General features: G+C 42.4%; 1 pseudogene; it reads right to left on the bottom strand.

The window, feature by feature from the left end:
- Positions 1-458: 458 nt before the first annotated feature.
- Positions 459-1421, bottom strand: LOC140245792 (uncharacterized; annotated as a pseudogene).
- Positions 1422-5803: the final 4382 nt, after the last annotated feature.

The raw sequence follows: 5803 nt of genomic DNA, 5'->3' as shown, positions 1-5803 counted from the left end.
AATGAGTTCAATAGCAGTATGGATATTTTCCATCTTAAAATGCTGGTACTGGAGATATTTGTTGAGATCAGACAGGTCTAGGATAACGCGTGTACCCCCGTCTTTTTTAGGCCGTGTAAAAATATTAGACACGAATTCTCCAGTTTCCATCTGGCACGGTTCGATTACTCCCTTGTCATGGAGTTTAGAATTTTCAAGATCAATATCAGCCTCTTCGGCTTTATCACACCGAAAAAGGTAAGGGGGTTTAGTTCTAGATGGTGCACCCATCTCTTTACTGAATTCAAGCCTGTAACCACTTACAGCATTTAGCACATGTGGGTCTGAAGTAATTTTGCGCCACTTTGGGAGGAATTGCTTCAGTCGACCTCCTACCATAGGTTCTACATTATTATGACATAGCTTTGCATAATCACTAGAATCAGATGTCATGTTTACCTCGTCAGTTGAACTGGAGGTTATCGTGCTCTCTTCATCCCTGAGCCCTGCTTGCTGCCGCAGTGCGGTTGGTGCTGGCTGGGATGTGTGAAGGTGTGGGGAGCCGACGGCTTCCCCCTCCCCTTGGGGCGCTGGCCTAAAAAAGCATGGCTGGTAGCTCCAGTCCACGGTCCTTTTGCACCTGTAGGCCTAGTGACATCACTTGTACTTGCACGAGAAGTAGTCCAGCCCGCGTCGCGGTACTGTTGGGGCAAATTTGAGCTTCCTGATGTAATCTTGCTCCTGCCCTTGCCATATGCACTCCTGCCATAGTCATATGGGCTGAAACGCTGCTTTTTGTATTGTCTGCTATGCTCACTCCTGAGGACACCGTCAGTTGCTTTTTGTTCATCTCTTATGTCTTTCATTTGCCTTCCCAGGTCGTCACCAAAAAGGAATTTGGAGACCGGGGTAGAGGGCTTGCAGAGATGCTGGAATTGATAACCAATGTCTGGTTTCATGAATTCCTTACGCAAGGAATTTAGCTCGAAATTCGCACTGCACAGAAGTGCTAGTGCATCTTGTTGCTGTTCAGTGATATCCTGTGCCGACACTGTATGTATGTAGGCATTGATGCGTCTCGTGAGATTCTTTTGGAGTCTCTGAAATTTGAGGTCTCGTGTCTTTGAAAAGGCAGGTAGCCCATTTCAGATTCTTTGGTTGACTTTCGGCACATCCACCAGCTCGCAGTTGCTGGGAATGGGGTATTTAGTGATCGTTTCATCTACCACTTTGGGCTCGAGCTGGTGGGTCAGAAGGTAGGCTGTAGACTTAGCAATTTCTGGGTCAATGGGGGGACCAACTTCCTCAGCCACAGCAAATTTGGCTGCAATGTTTGGCACTTTCTCCACTACAGAAGGGGGAACTTCGCCTTCTTCAATATCAAATTTGTCATCACGACTATCCCCTTGACCTGGTTGGATAATCACAGAGTTTTCATCCATATCTCGGCCCAGAAATGGTGCCGCATATTCATCATCATAATAGCAGTCAGTATCTGCCGAGTCTGAAGGGGAGTATTCAGAACGAGTCCTGATACTCTTTCCATTGCCACCGCCTTCACGGGCTGGTGTCTGCTTTGCCGACTGTGCCTCCACAAATTGAACAACCACAGCTAATTGGCCTTCAAGCTTGCCGAGTCTATCTTCCAAAGTTGAAACTTTAGAGGCCAGTTTGGCAGGTGGTTTCACTGTTTTGTTTGCACCGGTACTACCGCTAGGGTTAGCACTGCTTGTTGTAGTAGTACTATTACTAGTACCTGCCTTGCCGGCTCTAGTAGGCGTTTTACCTTTGGCTGTCGCAGTTTTCTGCTTGCACTCTTGTGCGTGCTGGTCTCCGCGACCCCCGCCGGTGGCTGCCGGGGACGCGACTCCTGTCAGCAGCGGTGGTGCGGCTGCGCCGCCCACGTTTGAAACGTTGGTCGAAGACATAAGTTCCGTTGCTGTTCAGCTGAAGAATGATAGTTAAAACCAGAAAAAACCTGGCAAAACCTCCCGTTGAGGTAACTTTCGCTATTACGTCGATCCAACTCGAACGAAAACTTGAATATTCAAGTGCAATTCCGGCGAATTTTCCGAGCACAGAAATTCGCGTGTTAGCAAGATGGCGGCGACTAACGAATTGAGTGGCGCGCGCACTAGCGGTATCTCATATATGACGTAATCTCTCACGAAATTACGATATAAAAATGACCGACTATGACGCACATAATGGGTCAGTATGTGACGGACATTTTGCTCCCGTGACGGTACCACGTGTCATCAAATTGGTGGTACTTGACGCGACCATGACGCACTTTTCCCGGGGGTCAAGAGGTGCGCGTCATACAAATGACAGCTGCATAAACATATACACTCGTGGCTATCTGGTTCAATGCTCAGACACTTCTGCTTGGAGAACAGTTGCTCTAGTTTGCGTTCCTAACAAGAAATATTATCCGTAGTGTTGCTCCACATAACAAGTCATGATGTACAATTTTATTATAACTAGCGGGTACCTGTGCTTCGCAGTGGCCATGGCCACTGTGCACAGTGAACGCGTCGCCGCAGTTACCGTGCATTCGCGTCTGACGCGAGCATCACCGTCATCGCGCGTATAACATGACCCTGATGTTGCACGCGTAATCCATGTGTAGGACCGCATAGCAACCAAGCTGTTTATTATTCATTTTTTTTTGTTATTTGCATAGTAAACGATTGACCCCCTACTCTAACCTACCCATTGCACATCTTAGATACCTGTTCTATCATTGTACGGGGTCAGTTCAGTATGAAAGTACATCGTTTAGGAGCCTATTCGTGAACAGACAAAGAGAGAGTCTCTGATTTTATTAGTTTAGATTTCAAACGGGTTAAGTTTGCATCATGTTTGCTCTAAATAGTAGGTGCCAAAAGAGGTGTTGCTAATGAGTAATGACATCCAAATAGTAGGCCTAATAATGTTACTTCTGAAAAACTGTTGCTGCTTATTGTCAATTAGAGAATGAAGGTATTGTTTTTAGTTGCTGACGTGCATCTGTCGTCTCATATAACACAGGCGATATCAAGAACTGTGAGGCGTAGCCGAACGGTTCTATGCTAATAATAATGGAATCCGATCGCTTGTTATATGATATATAGATGCAAGTCAGCAGCACCATTATTACTATGCGGCTCCAATTGGTTCGAGCAGCGCGTGTGCGCATTGCGTAGACGTGCACATGCTGCAGCCATGTGTATATCATCTCATGTAACACGGCCAGGAACCAATGAAATTTCAAGAACTGACTAAAGTGTTTAAGAATGGTTGATAAAGTTTAGTGATAATGTTTGTGAGACAAATATTTCACCTTTATAAAACATTGTTAGAATTACACGCTTCATATAAACTGTGAAAAGTGTTAGTCATGATGAGAAGTACATAGGCTTACATGTAGGACATGATGATTTTGATTGGTGGGGTGGGGGGGGGGGTTGGGACTAAGATGCAATGAAATTTCTGTCCAATGTTATGCATTCCAGGAGGCAAAGCTACTTGGCAGGGGTTCCAGGGGGAAAGCCCCTTATTGAGGATCATGGCAAAAATGTGACCGTCCACAACGAATCACTCGTTAAGTTGGTACCAAGGTGAGTCTGGTTTCTGGGTTCTGTTTGTTTCCAGTGGAAGAATTGAACAGGTGTTCTCTACGATAATGTGATCCATGGGCGTTTGTTTGCATTGATTGAATGAAGTATGTTATACATGACCGACCCAGTTACCACCCATTGCCTTTTATCGTTCTTCGTAATCAACAATGCCCAGGGATTGCACTATGGTACAGAACACCTAATTAATTCTTCTACTGAAAACAAACAGAAACTAGTCTCAAGTCGGTGCCGACTTTACAAGCGATTTGTGGTGGATGGTCACAAATATGCTGATGCCTTAATGAGATAATGAAGGTCTAGTAGATTTGTTCATAGGGTCTTCCTTTGCATATGAAGTGATGGCTTGAGAAAACTACTGGTAACCACAGTATTTCTTGTGTTTTTACTACTATGTAAAGTGTGCTTGTGCATGTCAACAAAAATCAGTATCAGGTAGCCATTGCACATAGATATACCACTATTGTTATTTATATTAGGCCATATGAGCCGACCCATTCATTTTTAACAGAATTTTTATTGGACTTTTTTATGGGAGTATCCGCTACAGACCCTATATGCATTCCACCATGCGGAACAGCATTACAATTGAAATTGCCGCCATCGTGGAGGGCATGGCTTGTCATGTACACCATTTCGCTGGTTTGCATCAGAGTTGACAACCCATTGATACCGGGAATCGGTTGACCAGGCAACATTTCAATATAACCATTGTTTTCTGGCATCTTGTAGGGGCAGAAATTCTATGCATCTAGCATAGGGTCTATTGCATTTGCAAATGAAAGTGAGTCAGAATTCCCAGTTACACCAGCCCAAATCAAATTATTGTCCCCTGGATTTACATTTGGAAAACTGTTTATAAACAATGTCCCTGCTGTACATGTATCACAAGCAGTGGTGTGTGTATTGTGTAAAAGTATATTTCTTATATTTAAGAATCCCTATATTCCTTAGTTTCTTCTTGTTTGTTTGTTTGTTTTGTTTATTTTTTAAAGATATCGAAATGACAAAACTGGCTCAAAGCCTGTTCACTTACTCCTTTATCTAATTTTTATTTTCTTGTGACAGCTTCTAAAATCCACCAGGAACTAGTAAGAGAACTTAAGTCTGATGGAAAATGGTCAGAAAATTGTAACAAGCTCCTCTGCAGCACAGATGCTTCGTTTCTCCTTTATGAGTTTGACCGATTCAGGAGCATGACTGGCAAAGTTTATGGCGATAAGACCTATGAAGTACTGACAATAAATCCAGTTATGTTCTGGTGTCCAGTGATGGACTGTAAATCAAAGAAAGGTATGATACAATTATCTATAATGGAGCTCTAGGGTCATTCCATGCCAATTCACCCAATGAAAGTGCAATTTTGCACCCTTCCGTCTCAGAATTTGCTCAAATTTGGTACACATAAAGTTTAACATTACCTTCCCATGAAACAAAAAAAAATTAGCATTAACGGTCCGTCGGTTTCCGAGCTATGGCCCGCCCTATTTGATTCGTTTTGGCAAAAATGGTTGTGACCTTCCATTTCAACGGCACAATGCGCCTGAACTGGTTGACCAATTTTTGTGAAACTGGTACCATTCAAGAGGAAATTCAAAGAGGAATTCAAAAATGGTATCAAACATATTATTGGAGAAAGTTAAAGTGCTATGACCTTTTACCTTTCCTTTAACCTTGCTTTTGCCCCCCAGACGAATAATATTTTTACTTGATTTTTATGTATGTTAATTGTCAGTATAGTATTAACATAACATGTAAATATCTAGGATGATATTTTATTTCTTCACCTTTAAAAACTCTTTTTAATGCAATTTACAAAGTTACTGTTACCCCCACATACTGATATTGTGTTGGTAATGTGTGTACAAGACTCCATTATAAATGAATACTTTCAAACTAAAGTAACATTACAATCAAATGCAATAATGTATTCCATATCTGTTGCTGATGCTTCAAAGATCTCAAGGATGTATCCAGTTTGGGACAGTAGAGCTGACTACATGTAGGAAGCATTTTGTTTCTGTCAAAACTGCAGATTTCTGATGATTTGTATATGTATACCTATTGCACCCCAATCAAAAGGGCTAAACAAATGTCTCTCTTCATAAGCAAATGGAGTCTACGTACATGTATACATTATCATTGTGTTTAATGTTTCCTTTATTACCTGAAATGTTTAGTTTTCTGTTTTAATTGAATGTAAT

The sequence above is a fragment of the Diadema setosum genome, unplaced genomic scaffold (assembly GCF_964275005.1).
Source record: "Diadema setosum unplaced genomic scaffold, eeDiaSeto1 scaffold_33, whole genome shotgun sequence".
Classification (NCBI taxonomy): domain Eukaryota; kingdom Metazoa; phylum Echinodermata; class Echinoidea; order Diadematoida; family Diadematidae; genus Diadema; species Diadema setosum.
This window is presented reverse-complemented; position numbering and strand designations above follow the sequence as displayed.